Source organism: Macaca nemestrina, chromosome 3, assembly GCF_043159975.1.
Source record: "Macaca nemestrina isolate mMacNem1 chromosome 3, mMacNem.hap1, whole genome shotgun sequence".
Lineage (NCBI taxonomy): Eukaryota > Metazoa > Chordata > Mammalia > Primates > Cercopithecidae > Macaca > Macaca nemestrina.
In genome coordinates this window covers 65915383-65941059 of record NC_092127.1, presented here as the reverse complement: position 1 = coordinate 65941059, position 25677 = coordinate 65915383, and the positions used below count along the sequence as shown (strand labels likewise).

The 25677-nt window shown below is 38.0% G+C and overlaps 1 long non-coding RNA gene across 6 annotated transcripts in view; it reads left to right on the top strand.

The window, feature by feature from the left end:
• The window catches only part of LOC105486124 (uncharacterized), a 329958-nt gene that overhangs the window by 50753 nt on the left and 253528 nt on the right, over positions 1-25677 (top strand). For 5 of the 6 annotated variants that reach the window (XR_011620990.1, XR_011620989.1, XR_011620987.1 and 2 more), the window contains exon 3: positions 8613-8716. The exons of the other annotated variant lie outside the window; for it this stretch is intronic. This is a non-coding gene — a long non-coding RNA (uncharacterized lncRNA). The remainder of the gene's footprint in view (positions 1-8612; positions 8717-25677) is intronic. 6 annotated transcript variants of the gene reach the window in all.

Sequence of the window (25677 nt, the reverse complement as noted above, 5' to 3'; positions counted from 1 at the left end):
AAATAGAGCCTAAAATCAGACTACAGGATTGGCAAGAATTTCCCGAGAGCCATTTTGAATTTGGCCCTATACAGTGAGCCTGTGAATAGGAAGCAATTGATTCAGGAACAGTGGAGCCTTTTTTTTGCCTGAAGAAGCCTTCAGCTGTGCAGATGGCTTGCTGGCATAATCCAGTCTGCTTTTGTCTTTTATTTTATATATTAGGCTACTTTCTTCTCACACTTTATATTGCTTTTGTTTTTTCTCTGTGCTCTAAGCCTCCAAATTTCAGGGGCAAGGAGAGGTTGCAAGGGTTTAGTGAGGGTGGCTGGACTATATGTGGAGTATTTCCCACAGATTTATGAGTTGCTAGTAGATTGCTGGCAATGCTGTCTGCTTGTCACAGTCAGCACTAGGGTGTTCTTTGTACAAAAGTGTCAACTTTTGAATGAGGACTCTGGAAACAGATGTAAAGATTAATCTTGAGAATGCATTTTTCTGAGGCCCTGAAAACGTGCCTACTTGTGTGATAGCCCTGGTTCTAGACATTTATTTTTCAAAGTGATCTCATTCCTCAGTTACAAAGACTTACATTCTTCACTGTTCATGTTCAGAAAATTCCACAGCCCTTAGCCATTCCTCCTGCTTCTCATGTCTGGGGGCTGCCTTTTGAGAGCAGATTATTTGTGGAAAGACATTATTTATCTGGAAACTCTTCAGTGAAAACTTGATGGAGTTGTTGTTACTCCAGGGACCGTCTATCTCCCTCGGAAGATAAGATTTGCCAGTGCTTCCCCCGTACAACTTCCTATGGGAAGATAGCTGACTTTTGGCCTGATAAATAGTTTCACATTGGATGGGTTGTTGCCATCTCATGCATTCTTTTTCATCCTTCCCAGATATGCAATTTTCTCTCTTACTATCTTGCTTTCGGTCATATTGTCTATTTTCCCCCCTCTCATACGGAAGTAAATTTTGAAGAAGAAATATCTGCTAAAATGTGTATTTGTTCAAGTTTTTCAATGTTAAATATTAGGATATGTCTCAAAGTGTTCTGAAATAAATCTGTATATATAAAAAAGAAACACCGGGAATGTTAATCACATACCTCTGTTTTTCCTCTAGTTTTCTTCTACACAATGACATATTTTCTTTCAGCAAATAGAAGACTTTGTGGGAATGATGTAGACCATGGGTTTTTTTTTTTTTTTTGTATTGTAAATGTTCCACAAACAGAAAATAAATACCACAGAATCCACCATTTTGGAATGACTTGTTTGTGACTCAATTGTCCTTGTTTTCCCTCCTTAAAAATTATATCTTCCATTTATATGGGAAACACATGTAGATATTTCCTCCTTTCTTATCTTTAAACAATATTTGTAATACATTTCAGCTGAGGATTAAAAAGATCTGGTCTTCTAAACATTTGTATAAGATTAGCAAATGTACTAACATACAGACTTTTTCACTGTTGTAATCATTTCCTATATACTCAGCACTTTTGTTTGTGAAGAACATTTATTTTGGTACTGCCATACTTTATTTTCTTATTGTACCTCTTTTCAATTGCATTTCTCAGGGGCATTATATGTAATGAGGAACTTGGCTTTCAAATGAAAAATGTTTAAATTTAGGACCAAATGCAGATTTTTGACTAAAGATGGCAGAAGAATTGTGTTTATATCCTAGTTTATTTCCTGAACTAATAAACAACAACAACAGTGACGAAAAACAGATAACAAAGGCCATCTGCAATAATACTGGGCAATAATTACACATACAAACCATAACAACAAAGTATAGGTGCTCAAAACAATGAAATTAAGACCAAACTTAGAAAAGGCTTAGTGTACTGGCACATACATCCATGATCTCTGCAGTAAGTATGGTGCTTCACAGTTTGGGAGTCAATCCTGAAAGCCCAATCAAGGCTCTCTCTCTGGAATGCCAGAGTCTGGGGGTTTGGATAGGTTAGAGGAAGATCACTGAATTCAGGTTTACTCCACCAAGGAGGAGCAGGGTCAGGGTGGAAATTCAGAAGTGCTCAGGTATACCATTTTATCACAAGTAGGCTGACCACTAGGAAGAGAGAAGATAGAAGGTGAAGATTTGTTAGGGAATTGCAGAGAGCTGAACACTCATATGCTGGAGATGGCTCATACCTGCTCTCTAGAGCCAATGGATACGTTTCCAAAGTTTGCAAATCAATTGTTAAACACAGCCATTATTAAAAATTATATTACAAACTCACAATAAATTACATGAGAAACAAAGGCAATAAGTACTCAAAACTCATCACACCTTAATAATGATACACTATTATTATCTATGCTTTTGAGGTTATTCCCATCAATTATATCTGTCTGGTGAAAATATTATCTGAAAGTGAACTACTGCACATCTCTTTCCAACCCTGTATTTGGTAATATATCACATTGGTAACTTGAAAACAGCCATGGTGGGAGTATTTATACCATGAAAATCTGCAAATGCTACATATCAATACTTGACTTATTGTTTTGTTTATTAATTAGAATTAAAGTGATGAAGAAAATGTTAATGATGCAGATTGAGAGTGTTGTGCCATGGCACAAAAAACTGTGGAAGTATTCTTCTAGTATTTGAAACTATTGTCTGAAAGACGCTCAAGTCATTGATGAAAGAATGAAGTTCTGAGATGCACATCTTTTTTGTATCACTTTCATCTTACTTAGTAACATAAAGTATCACCAAACATGCATGTCAGAACATTTGTTCATTGCAACCATACTTTGAGTATGAGTTTGGTAAAATTCAAGAAAAGCATTCTGTGATAATCAATTGGCTATATAGACTTTATAATCAATATTTGATATGTTGTAAATTGTGTGCTATATATGCTTTACATTAGCAAAATTTATTATGTCTATGTAAAAAATCTCAAGTATCCAAAAATGTATGTACATGTGTACATAAAAACGCATACATAATTTTTAGGACAGTCAGTTAAGCAATTCCCGGTGCCCTACAATGCCTTGCAGTGCATTGGGGAGATATCCTCTGCACTCCGTGTTGAGGGATGTAGATGGAAAGAATGGGGGTTTAGTAACTCAAATGCATGGATCGTGTAGCTGGACATACACCCGGGCCTCAGAATTAGCAAGAAAATATTTTGAAACAGTCTATTCAAATTCAAGATTCTTGCAGTACAAGTTTTCTGTCATTGTTATGCACTAAATTGTGTCCCCACCTCAAACCACATGTTGAAACCCTAACCCGCAATATGACTGTATTTGGAGGCAGGGCTGTCTAAGAGGTAATTAAGGTTAAATGAGATCATAAATGTAGGGCCCTAGTTCAAAAGGACTGGTGTTCTTTTACGAAGAGGAAGAGACACCAGAGCTTTCTCTCTCTTTGTATGTGCACAGTGGAAAAGCCACTTGAGGTCATTGTGAGAAGTTGACTGTATATAAGCCAGGAGAAGCCTCACCAGAAACCAACCATATTGGCACCTTGATCTTGGACTTCCAACTTCCATAATTGGAGAAATGGGTGGCTTAAACGATATTTCTGTTGTGGCTTAAACTACATTTCAGTTGTTTAAGCCACCCAGTCTGTAGTATTTTTATGGTATTTATTATAGTATTAAAGTATTATTATATTAAATTATTGTGGTATTTATTTTGATAGTATTTACCATGGAAGCTCCAGTAGACTGATACAGTCATCATTTGAAAAGAATGAGCATGGGATATACAAATGGATAGTAAGACAAAAGAAAGAAATAGGAACTCATCCAGGTAAAGTGGCATATAAAAAGTGGTCAATTATAATTGTTATTATATAAGATAGATGAATAAGTCATATCAGACTAATGGTATGCCAGGGAGTAGAAGAAACATTTTAAACATAAAATCTTCCATGTTATTAGAAAAATTAAAGACAATGTTATTTTTGAAATGAGAGGTCATAGAAGAAAGAAAATGAAGGAGAGAAAGGTTGTGAAGGAAGGAAACTTACCAGAGAATTTGACAATTTTGGACCAAGTCAAACTATTTAAGTGTAAAGGACACAGACAGATAATCTCAGACACAAAGAATGCTGTGAATAGAAGAACCAAGCATCGTTCTTGAAAAATATACATAATGAAATCTAAACAATATTGAACAAATTCCTTGACTTGAAATCAGAAAATGCCATCTCATTTGCAACATGTTTGGAATATTAAAACCCAACAACATATTTTTGGATACAAAGAAAACTTCAATAAATTCCATAAACTAGAAAGATTGTGTAATATGGTAATTGATGACAACACACTGAAACTAGAAATTTAGTATAAAATAAAATATTCAAATTCAAGACAAATAACAAAATCCCAACCACCTAGAGTTATCAACAATAATAGCAAAAAACAACTCAATGTTTAGCTCAAAGAGAAAAGTCAGAACTGAAATTGTGGAGCACTAGAAAATAACACTATTATAAAAATATTACATATTAGAACTTATATAGCTGAAACCATGCTCAGGAGAAAATGTATGTCCTTGACACCAAACAAAATGATCTTTTAACATAAAAAGTTAGGGAAAAACCAGAAAAATTATTTTTAAGAAAGTAGAAAGCTGGGCATGGTGGTACACACCTGTTGTCCCAGCTACTTAGCAGGATGAGGCAGGACAATCCCTTGAGCCCAGGAATTCAGGTGCAGCCTGGGCAATATCGCAAGACCTTGTCTCTTAAAAAAAAAAAAAAAAAAAAAAAAGAAAAAAAGAAAAGAAAAGAAAAAGAAAGCAGAAATAAGGCTTCATAAAGATAACAGCAAAATTAATGCATTAGAATATAAGAAAACAATAGAACTAATAAGTAAGTGAAAGAACCCCCTGGTAACGCAGATAATCACTAGCTAACCTAATTTAACAAGAAAAAGGAGATAACATAAATACATGAAACGAAACCAAAATAAAAAACAATCAGATACAGAGGGGATTTCAAGAAATGTTTAGGAATTTTTTCATGAATGTATTTGAAAACCTGGATACATAGATGATTTTCCAGGAAAGTACATATCTTAGATGTAAAGGAAATCTCCAAACAGAATAATTACAAGGAAGAAAAGAAAAGGAAAATACATTGTGAAAGCACTACCCTTAAAAAGAAAGAAAGAAAAAAAAAAAAGATCAAGACTGTGGAAGTATCAAAGCTCTTCCAATTGATTTTTTACAACATTACCACAACATTGAAACCAAATTCTGAAAAAAGAAAACTTCACACCTAGCTTACTAAACTGGAAACACCCCAACATTAAGTGACTGGCTATATAAGTTTGTACAATAGAATGTCATGCAGCTACTAAAATAAAAAAAAAACAAAAAGAGCTATGTTTACGTTCATATGGAAAAAACTTTAAAATATATTATTAAATACAAATAAAGATTCAGAACAATGTATATATATGTACCAATTTGAATAAAAATATGAATACATTTATGAATTGGGAATTTGATGAAACTGTTGATGGTGGTGATTGACGTTAGGACTGGGAGGAAGAATCAGGTTTTATTGTATCTCTCTTTCTTACTTGATTTATAGACATGTATCTGTATTATTTTCCTTAAACAATTCATCAGATCCTTAGCGATAAAATAGTTTGCATAGTCAGTAAATTGCCCCCCAGCTGTGTAACTGATCTAGAATTGTGTGCATGACGTGACATTTATCAATGTGTTTTCACAAGGTGGTATACCAAATAAGGCAGTTTTCCTTTCGTTCTTTTATTCGATGGAATTTCCAAGTGGAATCACTGCTTGATATTCTGTGGAAAACTTGACCTTTTATCCAGCTCATAGAATATGAAGAATACTAATACGGTTTCATCAGAATGCTTTTCCTTTTTTTTTTTTTTTTTTTTGAGACGGAGCCTCACTCTGTCGCCTGGGCTGGACTGCAGTGGCGCGATCTCGGCTTACGGCAACCTCTGCCTCCTGGGTTCAAGTGATTCTCTTTCCTCAGCCTCTTGAGTAACTGGGATTACAGGCACCCGCCACGACACCTAGCAAATTTTTTGTATTTTTAGTAGAGATGGAGTGTCACCGTATTGGCCAGGCTGGTCTTGAACTCCTGACCTCATGATTCGCCCCCTCGGCCTCCCAAAGGGCTGGGATTAGAGACGTGAGCCTCTGTGTCCGGCCTGTCCTTTACTTTAAAAGAATATTAGTCATTTCATTTTCATCGTATATTTCCATTTTTCTTTTTTTTTTTTAATGTATTTTTTATTTCAATAGGTTTTTAGGGAGCAGGTGGTGTTTGGTTACATGAATAAATTCTTTAGCCGTGATTTTTGAGATTTTGGTGCACCCATCACCAGGGCAGTTTATACTGTACCCAATGTCGTCTTATTTTCACTTTTCTCTTTAGCTTCATAAAAAGAGCGTACTCTACTCTACTCTAGAACAAAACAGTATCAAGAAACGCGACTTTTTCCCCCACAATATGTCAGAATTTTTGGCCTTCCTTTGACATTCAAACAACACTTACAAAGTTTCTGAAAATCTTAGTTGTCTGGCAACTGAACAGTTTATGTTAACTTTCTAAGTGGGCATATTTGTTCAGGCTGATGGGTACTATATGAGATACATTTTAAAAAGTTTATAGAATGGGTCCAACTCTCTTGCACTATGCCGTGTGAGTAGAAACCATGTACAAATAATGGAATCTCTTTAGGGAGTTGATTTTGCTTTTTGTGAGGAAAGAGTGTTTTGAACTCTTGTATGAGAATATCAGTGCCTGCAATGTGACAGGTGCTGTACTATGAGTTACCAGATTAAATGGTAAACAAGCAACAGGAATTCTCATAATGTAGAAAGTGAAAGAGACTAAGAAGTGAAGTGTGAGGTTGGGGACAAAATTTCATTATCAGTCAAGAATTTTGGAGACATATGTCACCAACGTGCTCCAAAACTGTATGCCTATTTTAGTGTATTTTAAAAGGAAGATTTGGATATATGATATCTGGGTGTTAAAATGTGTTCTACCTTGCTCTATTTGTTTAGCTGACACCAACTCCAGAACTCTGACATATATTACTTTTGAGTGTGACTGACCATTGTGGTATCTACAAAAGTGGTAAGAAAAGTGGAGAAATCTTTGTAGTTTCAGTCTGGGGATGCTTCCTTCATCCAGGAATGCCTTCCAGCATTCTTGAGTTCTGGCTAATGAGGTGCTAATGGGGTGTTATTACTGGCTACTAGACCAAGGCATCAGAGAGACAGGCTGGTAAACACCCTTTGAAGTATGTGCCTAATTCTTTGAAGTGTGTTTCTAATGGGAAGATAAGCACATTTCCTGTCTTAGAGATCCGAAGTTTTTTGTCCTAACCCTATGTTATCAATTCTAGGACACATTTGCTCTTTTTCAGGTAGTACTTAGTCAAGAAATTGAATTAGAGGAGTGGTTCCAGGGCTTGATCTTCTCATGTTGAATTTGGCTAATGGTGCCTCATATATGAAACCTGCTTAGTGATTTCCTTATATTCTGCCCCTAAGAGACAAATAGAAATATAGGTCAAACTAGGGGAATACAAGCCCAAATGTCTCTCTAAATAAATATATCCTCTTTGAGGAGATATATATATATATATCATATATCCTCTGACTTCTCTGAGAAAAGTTTATTTAGAGGGACATTTTCCTTTTTGACACTCTGTTTTCTCCAAAACTCTAATAAGGTAAAGTCAAAAACTGTCTCTTATTGGTCTCTTAATTCCAAGTTCCCAGTATAGTGGTTTGTACAGTGAGTACAGAATGTTTTAAGTAGTGCCCATGTATAATGTGGTGTAGATTAAAACTCTGATGCTCTACCACATGATTCTTAAAACCCAAAAGTTCTCAACTTAGCGGAAAGCCAGATATAGGACAATATAATACTTTCTAAGCCTTTTAGTGTTTAAATATTTACAACTCATTTACCTCAAATTATATTCAGTGGAGATTCCCCAGACCAAATTTTAGAGGGTCAGGGTCAGATGGGAAGGGGACAGAAGATTTTCTAGTTTCTAGGTATGGACTCAGATTACATTCTAATTCATTTAAGTGACAATTTATTTGTTAATACAACAAATGTATTTGCATCGATCCAATCAGCAAATATGTCTTGAATATAGTATTTTCCCCCTTATTAATGGGGTAAACTTTCCATGACCTGCAGTGGAGGCCTGAAGCTGTGGATAGTACTGAACCTTCTATATACTATGTGTTTTTTTCCTGTACATACAGACTTAAGATAATGTGTATAAATTAAGTGCAGTAGGAGATTAATAACAACAACTAATAATAAAATAGAACAATAATAAGATTATTCCATAATAAAAGTTAAGTGAATGTGATCTGTCTTGCTCGATATATCTTATTTCATGTAATATTTTCAGATTGCAGTTGACTATGGATAATTGAAACTGAGGAAAGTGAAATCTCAGATAAGAGGGGACTACTGTATTTTATTAAGGGAAACAATCTCTTCCCATAAATCAGACCTCAGCGAGTAGAATTAAAGGTAACACTTGAGGAGTTAGGGATCATCATGGCGATGGGAAGAAGGACTAGAATGCAGCTCTACACAGAGCAGCACATGGAGGCTTGCATTGTGAATTTTAGGTCCAGATTGACTGCAAGAACAAACCAGCAATCCTGAGAGGACCCACAGACCCTCTGAAGGAAGCAGACTACTCCTGCAGGACCTGGGAGACACCCTGAATACTGTGAGTGCCCCACCTGTGGAAGTGGGAAAGGGAGACCATCCTCTCCTGAACACACACCCTCACTAGAGAAACTGAAATTCTGTTTGTGGGAGAAGTTTCCAATTTTACCTACAGTTGGGTCAATTTAGAGAACCAAGTGAAATACAGGGATAGAAGAAGCTGCAGAAAGGCCCTGGGAGCTCACTGGGTCCCCTAACATGCCATTCCTGCCAGACACCACAGGGACCCATCAGGAGGGTGGCCAAAGGAGGAGGGGTTAAAACTAGACAGGGAGAAGGACTTCTCTAACTGAACTTTGAAACAATTTGAACAGGCAACAAGCCTGCTGTTCAGAACTCAGGGGAGGGCTGAAATTCAGTGTGAAGACTCCACAGGTGGGGGAAGTACCAAGACCTTTCTTTTGCAGCTGGGAGGCAGGTAGCCTGCGGCAAGTTTTCAAGCCCGTCTGGCCCTCTGCCTGGAAACAGACTTGGGGCTGTTGGGAGGGACTTGGTGGGAGTGAGACCAGCCCTTCACTTTGTGTGGGAGCTGTCTGAGGCCTGTGACTGCCGGCTTTCCCCGAATTCCCTGACAACCTGCATGACTCAACAGAGGCAGCCATAATCCCCCTAGGTACACAACTCCAGTGACCTGACCTGGGAATCTCACTGCCATCCCCCACAGCACCCGTAGCAAGACTTGCCCAAGGAGAGTCTGAGCCTAGCCACACCTAGCTCTGCCCCCACCTGATGGTCCTTCCCTACCCACCCTGGAAGCAGAAGACAAAGGGCATATAATCTTGGCAACTCTAGGGCCCTGCCCACTGCCGGTTCCTCTCCACACTACTACAGCTGATGCTTTCTGGAGAGCACGACCTTCCGGCAGGAGGCCAACCAGCATAAAAATAGAGCATTAAACCACCAAAGCTGAGAACCCTCACAGAGTCCGTTGCACCCTGCTGCCATCTCCACTGGAACAGGCACTGGTATCCATAGATACCAGTGAGTCTGGTATCTTACTGAGAGACCCATAGACTGTTCACATCGCAGGACTCTGTGCAGACAACTCCCAGTACTAGCCCAGAGCCAGGCAGACTCACTGGGTGGCTAGACCCAGAGGAGAGACAACAATCACTGCAGTTTGGCTCACAGGAAGCCACTTCCTTAGGAAAAGACGGAGGGTACTACATCAAGGGAACACCATGTGGGACAAAAGAATCTGAACCACAGCCCTCAGCCCTAGACCTTCCCTCTGACAGAGGCTACCCAAATGAGAAGGAACCGGAAAACCAATGCTGGTAATATGATAAAACAAGGCTTTTTAACACTCCCCCAAAATCACAGTAGTTTACCAGCAGTGGATCCAAACCAAGGAAAAATCTCTGATTTACTTACCTGAAAAAGAAGTCAGGAGGTTAGTTATTAAGCTAATCAGGGAGGCAGCAGAGAAAGGCAAAGCCCAGTGCAAGGAAATCCAAAAAATGATACAAGAAGCAAAGGGAGAAATATTCAAGGAAATAGATAGCTTAAAGAAAAAAACAAAAAATTCAGGGGCCAGGCACGGTGGCTCACACCTGTAATCCCAGCACTTTGGGAGGCTGAGGCAGGTGGATCACAAGGTCAGGAGATTGAGACCATCCTGGCTAACATGGTGAAACCCTGTCTACTAAAAATACAAAAAATCACCTGGGTGTGGTGGCAGGTGCCTGTAGTCCCAGCTACTTGGGAGGATGAGGCAGGAGAATGGCGTGAACCTGGGAGGTGGAGCTTACTGTGAACAGAGATCATGTCACTGCACTGCACTCCAGCCTGGGCGACAGTGAGACTCCATCTAAAAAAAAAAAAAAAAAAATTAAAAATTCAGGAAACTTTGGACACACTTTAATAAATGCAAAATGCTCTGAAAAGTCTCAGCAATAGAATTGAACAAGTAGAGGAAAGAAATTCAGAGCTCAAAGACAAGGCCTCCAAATTAACCCAATGCAACAGAGACAAAGAAAAAGGAATAAGAAAGTATGAACAAAGGTTCCAAGATGTCTGGGATTATGTTAAACAACCAAACCTAAGAATAATTGGTGTTCCTGAGGAAGAAGAGAAATCTAAAAGCTTGTAAAACATACTTGGGGAAATAATAGGGGGAAACTTCCCTGGCTTTGCTAGAGACCTAGACATGCAAATACAAGGAGCACAAAGAACACATGGTAAATTCATCGCAAAAAGATCATCACCTAGGCACATCGTCATCAGGTTATCCAAAGTTAAGATGAAGGAAAGAATTTTAAGATCTGTGAGACAAAAGCACCAGGTAACCTATAAAGGAAAACCTATCAGATTAACAGTAGGTTTCTCAGCTGAATCCCTACAAGCCAGAAAGGATTGGGGCCCTATCTTCAGCCTCCTCAAACAAAACAATAATCAGCCAAGAATTTTGTATCCAGTGAATATAAGCATCATATATGAAGGAAAGATAGTCTTTTTCAGACAAACAAATGCTGAGAGAATTTGCTATTACCAAGCCACTACTACAAGAACTGATAAAAGGAGCTCTAAATTTTGAAACAAATCCTGGAAACACATCAAAACAGAACCCCTTTAAAGCAAAAATCACACAGGACCTATAAAACAAAAATACATGTTAAAAAGCAAAAGCAAAAAACAAAAAAACCCAAAGCACACAGGCAACAAAGAGCATGATGAATGCAATGGTATCTCACATTTCAATACTAACATTGAATGTAAATGGCCTAAATGCTCCCCTTAAAAGACACAGAACTGCAGAATGGATAAGAACTCACCAACCAAGTATCTGCTGCCTTCAGGAGACTCGCCTAACACGTAAGGACTCACATAAACTAAAAGTTAAGGGGTAGGAAAAGGCATTTCCTGCAAATGGGCACCAAAAAATGAGCAGGGGTAGCTATTCTTATTCAGACAAAACAAACTTTAAAGCAACAGCAGTTAAAAGAGACAAAGAGAGACATTATAAAATGGTAAAAGGCCTGTTCAATAGGAAAATATCACAATCCAAACATATATGCACCTAACACTGAAGCTCCAAATTAATAAAACAATTACTAATAGACCCAAGAAATGAGATAGACAGCAACACAATAATAGTGGGGGACTTGAATACTCTACTGACAGCACTAGACAGGTCATCAAGACAGAAAGTCAACAAAGAAGCAATGGATTTAAACTATACCTCAGAATGAATGGATTTAACAGATGTATACAGAACTTTTTTTTTTTTTTTTTTTTTTTTTGAGATGGAGTCTAGCTCAAATGCCCAGGCTGGAGTGCAGTGGCACACTTTCAGCTCACTGCCACCTCCATCTCCTGGGTTCAAGTGATTCTCCTGCCTCAGCCTCCTGAGTAGATGGGACTACAGGCACCCGCCACCATGCCCAGCTAATTTTTGTATTTTTAGTAGAGACAGGGTTTCACTGTGTTGGCCAGGCTGGTCTCAAACTCCTGATCTCATGATCCACCTGCCTCGGCTTCCCAACGTGCTGGGATTACAAGCATGAGCCACCTCACCCGGCTATATACAGAAAATTTTATCCAAAAACCACAGAATACACATTCTATTCAAAAGCACATGGAACTTTCTGCAAGATAGACCACATGATAGGCCATAAAACAAGCCTCAATAAATTTAAGAAAATTTAAATTATATCAAGCACTCTCTCAGACCACAGTGGAATAAAACTGGAAATCAGCACCAAATGGAATCTTCAAAACCATGCAAATACATGGAAACTATATAACCTGCTCTTGAATGAGCATTTGGTCAAAAACAAAATAAAGTTGGAAATTAAATCATTTTTCAACTGAATGACAATAATGACACAACCTACCAAAACCTCTGGGATACAGCAAAGGCAATGCTAAGGGGAAAGTCCATACCTCTAAATGCCCACATCAAAAGGACTGAAAGAGCACAAACTGACCTTCTAAGGTCACACCTCAAGGAACTAGAGAAAGAAGAACAAACCCAAACCCATCAGAAAAAAAGGAAATAACAAAAATCAGAGCAGAACTAAATGAAATTGAAACATAAAAAACAATAAAAATGATAAATGAAACAAAGGCCCGGTTCTTTGAAAAGATAAATAAAATTGATAGACCATTAGCAAGGTTAACCAAGAAAAGAAGAGAGAAAATCCAAATAACTTCGGTAAGAAACAAAACAGGAAATATTGGAACTGATACCACAGAAATACAAAAGATGATTCCAGGCTACTATGAACACTTTTACGCACACAAACTAGAAAACCTAGAAGAGATGGATCAATTCTTGGAAAAATACAACCCTCCTAGCTTAAATTAGAAAGAATTAGATATCCTGAACAGACCAGTAACAAGCAATGAGATTGAAATGCTAATTAAAAAATTACCAACAAAAAAAGTCCAGGATCAGATGGATTCACAGCAGAATTCTACCAGATAGCCAAAGAATTGGTACCAAAACTTTTAACACTATTCCATAAGACAGAGAAAGAAGGAATCCTCCCTAATTAATTCTATGAAGCCAGTATCACCTTAATACCTAAACCAGGAAAGGACATAACCGAAAAAGAAAACTACAGATCAATATACTTGATGAAAGTAGATGCTAAAATCCTTAACAAAATACTAGCTAACTGAATCTAACAACATATCAAAAAGATAATCCACCATGATCAAGTGGGTTTCATACCAGGGAAGCAGGGATGGTTTAAAAGATGCAAGTCAATAAATGTGATACATCACATAAACAGAATTAAAAACAAAAATCACATGATCGGAATGTTGGCAAGATGACCGAAAGGAAAAGCTCCAGTCTGCAGCTCCCAGCGAGACCAATGCAGAAGGCAGGTGATTTCTGCATTTCCAACTGAGGTCCCTGGTTCATCACGTTGGGACTGGTTAGACAGTGGGTGCAGCCCATGGAGAGCAAGTAGAAGCAGGATAGGGCATTGCCTCACCCAGGAAGTGCAAGGGGGTGGGGAACTCCCTCCCCTAGCCAAGGGAAGCCATGAGGGACTGTGCTGTGAGGGACTGTGCTATCTGGCCCAGATACTATGCTTTTCCCACAGTTTTCACAACCCGCAGACCAGGAGATTCCCTTGGGTGCCTACACCACAAGGGCCCTGGGTTTCAAGCACAAAACTGGGTGGCCGTTTGGGCAGACACTGAGGTAGCTGCAGGCATTATTTTTCTTACCCTAGTGGCGCCTGGAACCCCAGCGAGACAAAACTGCTCACTGCTCTGGAAAGGGGGCTGAAGCCAGGGAGCCAAGTGGTCTAACTTAGTGGATCCCACTACCATGGAACCCAGCAAGCTAAGATCCACCGGCTTGAAATTCTTGTTGCCAGCACAGCAGTCTGAAGTCAACCTGGGATGCTCCAGCTTGGTGGGGGGAGGGGCATCTGCCACTACTGAGGCTTGAGTAGGCGTTTTCCCCTCACAACGTAAACAAAGCTGCGTGGGAAGTTCGAACTGGGCAGAACCCACTATGGTGTGGCAAAGTCACTGTAGCCAGTTTGCCTTCCTACATTCGTCCTCTCTGGGCAGCCATCCCTGAAAGAAAGGCAGCACCCCTAGTCAGGGGCTTATAGATAAAACTCCCATCTCCTTGGAACAGAGTGCCTGGGGGAAGTGGCGGCTGTGGGTGCAACTTCAGCAGACTTAAATGTTCCTGCCTGCTGGCTTGGAAGAGAGCAGTAGATGTCCCAGCAGAGCACTTGAGAGACGCGTCCCAGCAGGGATTGACAAATGACAAACACCACATAAAGGAGAGCTCCAGCTGGCATCTGGCCAGTGCCCCTGTGGGACAAAGTTTCCAGAGGAAGGAACAGGCAGCAATCTTTGCTGTTCTGCAGCCTCTGCTGGTGATACCCAGGCAAAGAGGGTCTGGAGTGGGCTTTCAGCAAACTCCAGCAGACCTGCAGAAGAGGGGCCTGACTGTTAGAAGGAAAACCAAGAAAAAGAAAGTAATAACATCAACATCAACAAAAAGGACTCCCATGCAAAAATCCCATCCAAAGGTCATCATCATCAAAGATCAAAGGTACATAAATCTATGAAGATGAGGAAAACCCAGTGCAAAAAGACTGAAAATTCCCAAAACCAGAATGCCTCTTCTCCTCCAAAGGATCACATTCCTCACCAGCAAGGGAACAAAACTGGATGGAGAATGAGTGTGATGAACTGACAGAAGTAGGCTTCAGAAGGTGGGTAATAACAAACTCCTCTGAGCTAGAAGAGCATGTTCTAACCCAGTGCGAGGAAGGTAAGAACCTTGATGAAAGGTTACAGGAACTGCTGACTAGAATAACTAGTTTAGAGAAGAACATAAATGACCTGATAGAGCTGAAAAACACAGCACGAGAACTTCTTGAAGCATACACAAATATCAGTAGCCAAACTGACCAAGTGGACGAAAGGATATGAGAGATTGAAGATGAACTTAATGAAATAAAGGGTGAAGACAAGATTAGAGAAAACAAAATGAAAAGGAACAAACAAAGCCTCCAAGAAATATGGGACTATGTGAAAAGACCAAACATACGTTTGATTGGTGTAACTGAAAGTGATGGGGAGAATGGAACCAAGTTGGAAAACACACTTCAGTATATTATCCAGGAGAACTTCCCTAACCTAGCAAGATAGGCCAACATTCAAATTCAGGAAATACAGAGAACACCACTAAGATACTCCACAAGAAGTGCAACACCAAGACACAGAATTGTTAGATTCACAAAGGTTGAAATGAAGGAAAAAATGTTAAGGGCAGCCACAGAGAAACGTCAGGTTACCCACAAAGGGAAGCCCATCAGACTGACAGCAGATCTCTCTGCAGAGAGTTGGGGCCAATATTCAACATTCTTAAAGAAAAGCATTTTCAACTCATAATTTCATATCCAGCCTAGTTAAGCTTCATAAGTGAAGGAGAAATAAAACCCTTTACAGACAGGCAAATGCTGAGAGATTCTGTCACCACCAGGCCTGCCTTATAAGAGCTCCTGAAGGAAGCACTAAATATGGAAGGGAAAACTGGTACCAACCACTGCAATAACACACCAATATCTAAAGACCGTCGACACTTTGAAGAAACTACATCAACTTACGGGCAAAATAACCAGCTAGCATCATAATGACGGGATCAAATTCACACATAACAATATTAACCTTAAATGTAAAGGGGCTAAATGCTCCAATTAAAAGACACAGGGCAAATTGGATAAAGAGTCAAGACCCATCAGTGTGCTGTATTCAGGAGACCCATCTCATGTGCAAAGACACACATAGGCTCAAAATAAAGGGATGGAGGAATATTTACCAAAGCAAATGGATAGGAAAAAAAAAAAAAAAAAAACCAAAAAAACCCCCAGGTGTTACAATCCTAGACTCTGATAAAACAGACTTTAAACCAACAAAGATCAGAAAAGATAAGGGTATTACATAATGGTAAAGGGATCAATGCAACAAGAAGAGCTAACTATCCTAAATCTATATGCACTCAAAGAGGAGGACCCAGATTCATAAAGCAAGTTCTTGGAGACCTATAAAGAGACCTAGACTCCCACACAATAATAGCAGGTTACTTTAACACCCCACTGTCAGTGTTAGATCAATGAGACAGAAAATTAACAAGGTTATTCAGGACTTGAACTCACCTCTGGACCAAGCAGACCCTAAGAGACATTTACAAAAGTCTCCACCACAAATCAATAGAATATACATTCTTCTCAGCATCACATAGCAGTTATTCTAAAAATTCATCACATAATTGGAAGTAAAACACTCCTCAGCAAATGCAAAAGAATGGAAATCACGACAAACACTCTCTTAGATCACAGTGCAATCAATTAGAACTCAGGATTTAGAAACTCACTGAAAACTGCACAACTACATGGAAACTGAACAACCTGCTCCTGAATGACTACTGGGTAAATAATGAAGTTAAGGCAGAAATAACTAAGTTCTTTGAAACCAATGAGAACAAAGACACATCTCAAAATCTCTGGTACACAGCTAAAGCAGTGTTTAGAGGTACATTTATAGCACTACATGCCCACATGAGAAAGCAGGAAAGATCTAAAATCAACACCCTAACGTCAAAATTAAAAGAACTAGAGAAGCAAGAGCAAACAAATTCAAAAGCTAGCAGAAGACAAGAAATAACTAGGATCAGAGCAGAACTAAAGGAGATAGAGACATGAAAAACCCTTCAAAAAAATCAATGAATCCAGGAGACAGTTTTTTGAAAAGATTAACAAAATAGATAGACAACTACTCAGACTAATAGAAAAGCGAGAAGAATCTAATAGACACAATAAAAAATGATAAAGGGGAAATTGCCACTAATCCCACAGAAATACAAACTACCATCAGAGAATACTATAAATACCTCTATGCAAATAAACTAGAAAATCTAGAAGAAATGGATAAATTCCTGGTACACATACACGCTCCCAAGACTAAACCAGGAAGAAGCTGAATCTCTGAATAGACCAATAACAGGTTCTGAAATTGAGGCAGTAATTAATAGCCTACTAACCAAAAAAAGCCCAGGACCACAAGTATTCACAGGCTAATTCTACCAGAGGTGCAAAGAGGAGCTGGTACCATTCCTTCTGAAATGATTCCAAACAACAGAAAAAGAGGGACTCCTCCCTAACTCATTTTATGAGGCCAGCATCATCCTGATACCAAGACCTGTCAGACACACAACAACAACAACAACAAAAAAAAAAAAAAAGAAAAAGAAAAATTCAGACCAATATCCCTGATGAACATCAATGTGAAAATGCTCAATAAAATACTGGCAAACCAAATCCAGCAGCACATCATAGAGCTTATCCACCACAATCAAGTCAGCTTCATCCCTGGATGCAAGCCTGGTTCAACATACACAAATCAATAAATGTAATCCATCATATAAACAGAACCAATGACAAAAATCACAGGAGTATCTCAATAGATGCAGAAAAGGCCTTTGATAAAATTCAACAACCTTAACGCTAAAAACACTCAAGAAACTAGGTGCTGATGGAACATATCTCAAAATAATAAGAGCTATTTATGACAAACCCTCAGCCAATATCATACTGAATGAGCAAAATCTGGAAGCATTCCCTATGAAAACCAGCACAAGACAAGGATGCCCTCTCTCACCACTCCTATTCAACATGGTATTGGAAGTTCTGGCCAGGGCAATCAGGCAAGTGAAAGAAATCAAGGGTATTTGAATAGGAAGAGAGGAAGTCAAATTATCTCTGTTTGCAGATATGATTGTATATTTAGAAAACCCCATCATCTCGGCCCAAAAACTCCTTGAGCTGATAAGCAACTTCAGCAAATTTCAGGATACAAAATCAATGAGCAAAAATCACAAGCATTTCTATACACCAATAATAGACAAACAGAAAACCAAATCATAAGTGAACTCCCATTCACAATTGCTGCAAAGAGAAGAAAATACTTAGGAATACAACTTACAAGACATGTGAAGGACCTCTTCAAGGAGAACTACAAAACACTGCTCAAGGAAATCAGAGAGGACACAAACAAATGTAAAAACATTCCATGCTCATGGATAGGAGAATCAGTATCGTGAAAATGGCCATACTACCCAAAGTTATTAAGAGATTCAATTCTATTCCCATCAAGTTACCGTTGACTGTCTTCACAGCATTAGAAAAAACTGCTTTAAATTTCATATGGAACCAAAAAAGAGCCTGTATAGCCAAGACAATCCTAAGCAAAAAGAACAAAGCTGGAGGCATCACACTACCTGACTTCAAACTCTACTACAAGACTACAGTACCCAAAACAGCATGGTACTTGTACCAAAGCAGATATATAGACCAATGGAACAGAGCAGAGGCCTCAGAAATAACACCACACGTCTACAATCTGATCTTTGAACAAACCTGATAAAAACAAGCTATGGGGAAGGATTCCCTATTTAATAAATGGTGTTGGGAAAACTGGCTAGCCACATGCAGAAAACTGAAACCGGACTCCTTCCTTACACCTTATACAAAAATTAACACAAGATGGATTAAAGACTTAAACCTAAGACCCCCCCAAACCATAAAAACTCTAGCAGAAAACCTAGGCAAAACCATTCAGGACATAGGCATGGGCAAAGACTTCATGACTAAAACACCAAAGCAAGTACAGGAAGATCCAAAATTGACAAATGGGTTCTAATTAAACTAAAGAGATTCTGCACAGCAAAAGAAACTATCATCAGAGTGAATTGGCAATGTACAGAATGGGAGAAAATTTTTGCAATCTATCCATCTGACAAATGGCTAATATCCAGAATCTACAAGGATCTTAAATTTAGAGGAAAAAACAAACAACTCAATCAAAAAGCGGGTAAAGGATATGAACAGACACTTTTCAAAAGAAGACATTTATGCAGCTAAGAAGCGCATGAAAAAGAAGTTCATCATCACTGGTCATTAGAGAAATGCAAATCAAAACCACAATGAGATACCATTTCACACCAGTTAGAATGGCAATTGTTAAAAAGTCAGGAAAAAACAGATGCTGGAGATGTTGTGGAGAAATAGGAACACTTTTACACTGTTGGTGGGAGTATAAATTAGTTCAACCATTGTTGAAAGAGTGTGGCAATTCCTCAAGGATCTAGAACCAGAAATACCATTTGACCCAGCAATCCCATTACTGGGTATACATCCAAAAGATTATAAATAATTTTACTATAAAGACACATGCACACATATCTTTATTGCAGCATTATTCGCAATAGCAAGGTTTGGAACCAACCAATCCACAAGCCCATTGATGTTAGACTGGATAAAGAAAATGAGGCACATATACACTGTGGAATACTATGCAGCCATAAAAGAGGATGAGTTCATGTCCTTTGCAGGGACATTGATGATGCTGGAAATCATCATTCTCCGCAAACTAACAGAGGAACAGAAAACCAAACACTGCATGTTCTCACTCATAAATGGGAGTTGAACAATGAGTACCCATGGACACAGGGAGGGGAACATTACACACTGGGGCCTGTTGGGGGTTGGGGGCAAGGGGAGGGATAGCATTAGGAGAAATAGCTAATGTAGATGACAGGTTGATGGGTGCAGCAAACAATCATGGCACATGTATACCTATGTAACAAACCTGCATGTTCTGCACATGTATCCCAGAAGTTAAAATGTGATTAAAAACAATCAAACTAAAGGAAACAGAACAAAAACAAACCAACAGTAAGAATAACAAAAATGACATGATCATCTCAATAGATATAGAAAAAACATTAGATAAAATTCAACTTCCCTTTATGATTAAAACTCTCAGCAAAATTGGCATACAGGTGACATTCCTTAATGTAACAAAAGCCATCTATGACAAACTCACAGCCAGCATAATATGTAATGGGGAAAAACTGAAAGCATTCCCTCTGAGAACTGGAACAAGACAGATGCCCACTCTCACTACTCCTCTTCAACATAGCACTGGAAGTCCTAGCCAGAACAATCAGACAAGAGAAAGAAATAAAAGGCGTACAAATCAGTAAAGAGGAAGTCAAAGTGTCACTGTTTGCTGACGATATGATTGTTTATCTTGAAAATCTTAAAGACTTCTCCAGAAAGCTCCTAGAAGTGATAAAATAATTCAGCAAAGTTTTCTGATACAGATTAATGTACACATATCAGTAGGTCTTCTGTGCACCAATAGCAACCAAGCTGAGAATGAAATCAAGAACTCAACCCCTTTTACAATAGCTGCAAAAACCAACCAACCAACCAACCAACCAACCAACCAACCAACCAACCAACCAAACAAACAAACAGACACACTAACTAACTAACTAACTAACTAACTTAGAAATATATCTAACCAAGGAATTGAAAGACATCTACAAGGAAAACTACAACACACTGCTGTAAGAAAGATGACACAAACAAATGGAAACACATTCCATGCTCATGAATGGGTAGAGTCAATATTGTGAAAATGACCATACTGGCAAAAACTATCTACAAATTCAATGCAATCTCCATCAAAAGACCACCACCATTCTTCACAAAATTAGAAAAAACAATTCTGAGATTCATATGGAACCAAAAAAGAGCCCGTATAGCCAAAGCAAGACTAAACAAAAAGAGCAAATCTGGCAGTATCACACTACCTGATTTCAAACTGTACTATAAAGCCATAGTCACCAAAACCGTGTGGTACTGGTATAAAAATAGCACATAGACCAATGGAACAGAACAGAGAACCCAGAAATAAGCCCAAATACCTACAGCCAGCTGATTTTCGACAAAGCAAATGAAAATATAAAGTGGGGAAAGGACACCCTTTTCAACAAATGGTGCGGGGACAATTGGCAAGCCACATGTAGAAGAATGAAACTGAATCCTCATCTCTTATACGAAAATCAACTCAAGATGGATTAAAGACTTAAACCTAAGACCTGAAACTATAAAAGTTCTAGAAGATAACATTGGAAAAACTCTCCTAGACATTGGCTTAGGCAAGGATTTCGTGACCAGGAACCCAAAAGCAAATGCAATAAAAACAAAGATAAATATCTGGGTCCTAATTAAACTAAAGTGCTTTTGCACGGCTGAAGGAACAGTCAGCGGAGTAAACAGACAACCCGCAGGGTGGGAGAAAATCTTCACAATCTATACATCTGACAAGGGACTATATTCAGAATCTACAAATAATTCAAACAAATCAGTAAGAAAAAACAAACAACCCTATCAAAAAGTGGGCTAAGGACATGAATAGACAGTTCTCAAAAGAAGATATACAAATAGTCAACAAACATATGAAAAACTACTCAACATCACTAATGAACAGGGAAATGCAAATGAAAACCACAATGAGATACCATGTTACTCCTGCAAGAATGGCCATTATCAAAAAATCAAAAAACAGTAGATGTTGGCATGGATTTGGTAATCAGGGAACACTTCTACATTGCTGGTACAGCCAGCAGTGTACTGTACACTAGTACAGCCACTATGGAAAAGAGTGTGAAGATTCCTTAAAAAACTAAAAGTAGAACTACCATTTGATAGTTGCATTAAATCAGCATTTGATCCAGCAATCCCACTACTAGGTATCTATGCAGAAGAAAAGAAGTCATTATGTGAAAAAGATACTTGCACATGCATGTTTAGAGAGGCACAATTCACAACTGCAAAAACGTGGAACTAACCTGAATGCCCATCAATCAATGAGTGGATAAAGAAACTGCGGTGTATATATACGATGGAATACTACGCAACCATACAAAGGAATGAATTAACAGCATTTTCCGTGACCTGGTTGAGATTGGAGACAATTATTCTAAGTGAAGTAACTCAGGAATGGAAAACCAAACATCGTATGTTCTCACTGACATGTGGGAGCTAAGCTATAAGAATGCAAAGGCATAAGAATGATACAATGGACTTAGGGTACTTGGGTGGAAGAGTGGGATGAGGACGAGGGATAAAAGACTACAAATATGGTGCAGTGTATACAGCTTGGGTGATGGGTGCACCAAAATCTCACAAATCACTACTAAAGAACTTACTCATGTAACCAAATATCACCTGTACTCCAATAACTTATAGAAAAATAAAAGTAAATAAATAAATAAAATTACATTAAAAAAGGTAATGCTTGAATATTTACTTTTTAAGTATCTTGTTTTTAAAAATAGACTTCATTTTTCAGAGCAGTTTTAGATTCACAGCAAAATTGGACAGAGGTATAGAGATTTCCCATATCTCCCTCCCCTCACATTTATACAGCCTTCCCCACTATCAAAATCCTGCACCAGAGTGGTACATTTGTTAGTTAATGAATTTACATTGACACACTGTACACATTATTGTATTAGGGTAATTGCGTCTCCATAGAATGAGTTAGGAAGTTCTTGCTCTGCTTCTATTTTCTGAAAGACATTGTAGAAAATTGATATAATTTCTTCCTTAAATGTTTGGTAGAATTCACCTGTGAATCTATCATGCCCAAGTGATTTCTGTTTTGAAGGCTATTAATTACTGATTCAGTTTCTTTAACGTAGTGCTGTTTAAATTATGTATTTCTCCTTGTGTGACCTGTGGTAGATTGTGTTTTTTAAGGAATTGGTTCATTTCATCTAGGTTACAAAATTTGTGAGCAAAGAGTTGTTTAAAATATTCCTTTATTTTCTTTTTAATGTTCATGAGATCTGTAATGATGTCCCTCTTTTGTTTCTCATGTTAGTAACTTGTGTCTTCTCTCTGTTTTTCTTAGCCTGTCTAGAGGTTCATTAATTTATTGCTGTTTTCAAATAACTAGCTCTTGGTTTCATTTATTTCTCTATTTCCTTTTGTAAGTTTCCTTGATTTATGCTTTAATTTCTTGTTTCATTTTTTTGTGCTTACTTGTGATTTAATATGCTCTTCCCTGCCCCCAACCCCCCTGTTTCCTAAGGTAGAAGTTTAGATGATCAATTTTAGATCTTTCTTTTTTCTAATACATGCATTCAGTGCTATAAATTTTCTCTAAGAACTGCTTTCACTGTATCCCACAAATTTTGTTGTGTTTTCATTTTTATTCAGTTCAAAATATTTTTAAAATTTTCTTGAGATTTCTTTTTGCTCTCTGTGTTATTTAGAAATGTGTTGTTTAATCTCCAACTGTTTTGAGATTTTCCAGTTATCTTTCTATTGAATGTTTATTTTAGTCTAAGATAAAATCATCTTGAATTCTTTTCTCTACTTTTCCAATGTATCTTTGTGTGGGGAGCAGGATGTTGTAATAAATTTTCTCAACTAACTTCTGGATGAATCAATTTGAATTGCTAATGGATAACATTTACTTAATAAGCTTCAATCACCTTATTTTCTTCTGCCTCAAACAGCTCTACCTTTATTATGCTCAGTGTAACTTTTTTTTAAGGAGGGAGATTTCCTTTTTAAAATATATATATTTTTTATTTTAGATTCAGGGGGTACATGTGCAGATTTATTACATGGGTATATTGTGTGATGCTTAGGTTTGGGCTTCTAATGATCCTCTCACCCAAATAGTGAACATAAAACCTGATAGGTACTTTTTCAACCCCTGTTTCCACCACTCTTCCATTATGGAGTCCTCAGTGTCTATTGTTCCCATCTTTGTGTGTGGATGTACCCAAAGGTTAGCTCCCACTTATAAGTGAAAACATGGGGTATTTCATTAGCTGTTTCTGCATTAATTCATTTATGATAATGGCCTCCAGCTGCATCCAAGTTTCTGCAAAAAACATGATTCTGTTCTTCTTTGTGGTTGTGTAGTATTCCATGGTGTATAGGTACCATATTTTCTTTATCCAGTTCACTATTGATGGGAACCGAGGTTGATTCCTTGTCTTTGCTATTTTGAATAGTTGTGTAAGGAACATACAACTGCATGTGTCTTTTTGATAGAACAATTTATTTTCCTTTGAGTATATACACAGAAATGGGATTGCTGGGTCAAATGGTAATTCCATTTTTAATTCTTTGAGAAAACTCCAACCTGCTTTCCACCAGGGCTGAACTAATTTGCATTCCCACCAACAGTGTATAAGCATTCCCTCTCTGCAACTTCACCAACATCTGTGATTTTTTGACTTTTTTATAATAGCCATTCTGACTGGTGTGAGATGGTGTTCATGGTGGGTTTGATTTGCATTTATTTATCTGATGATTAATGATGATGAGCATTTTTTCATATATTTGTTAGCCTCTTGTATGTCTTCTTTTGAGAAGTGTCTACTTTTTAATAGTGTTATTTGTTTTTTTCTTGTTGATTTAAGTTTCTTATAGATCTTGGATATTAAACCTTTGTCAGATGCATAATTTGCAAATATTTTCTCCCATTCTGTAGGTTGTCTCTTTACTCTGTTGATGGTTTCTTTTGCTGTGCAGAAGCTCTTTAGTTTAATTAAGTCCCATTTGTCTATTTTTTTCTTTTTTTGCATTTGCTTTTGGAGTCTTCATCATAAATTATTTGCCTAGGACAATGTCTAAAAGAGTATTTCCTAGCTTTTCTTCTAGGATTATTATAGTTGAAGGTCTTAGATTTAAGTCTTTAATCCATCCTGACTTAATTTTTGTATATGGTAACAGATCAGAGTCCAGTTTCATTCTTCTGCATATGGTTAGCCAGTTTTTACAGCACAATTTATTGAATAGAATATCCTTTCCGCATTGTAATTTTGTTGACTTTGCTAAAGAGGAGTCGATTGTAGGTGTGTGGCTTTATTTTTGGGTTCTGCATTCTGTTTTATTGGTCTATCTGTCTATTTTTGTACCATTACCATGCTGTTTTCATTACTGTAGCCTTATAGCATAGTTTGAAATTGGGTAATGTGATGTTACTGGCTTTTTTCTTTTTACTTAAGATTGCCTTGGCTATTTGGGCTCTTTTTTGGTTCCATATGAATTTTAGAATAGTTTTTTCTAAATCTGTGAAAAGTGACATTGGTAATTGATGGGAATAGTATTTAATCTGTAGATTGGTTTGGGCAGTATGGACATTTTAATGATATTGGTTCTTCCAACCCATGAGCATAAAATAGTTTTCCATTTGTTTGTGTCATCTTCATATCTCATTTTTTTCTTTAAGTATTTTATTTTTTGTGGCTATTGTAAGTGAAATTGCATTCTTGATTTGGTTCTCAGGTTTGGGGTACAGAAATGCTGCTGATTGGCCAGGCGCAGTGGCTCACGCCTGAAATTCCAGCACTTTGGGAGGCCGAGGCAGGCAGAACACGAGGTCAGGAGATCAAGACCTTCCTGGCCAACATGGTGAAAGCCTGTCTTTACTAAAAATACAAAAATTAGCTGGGCGTGGTGGCATGTGACTATAGTCCCAGCTACTTGGGAGGTTGAGACAGGAGAATTGATTGAGCTTGGGAGGAGGAGGCTGCAGTGAGCCGGGATTGCACCACTGCACTCCAGCCTTGGAGACAGAGCAAGAATCCATCTCAAAAAAAAA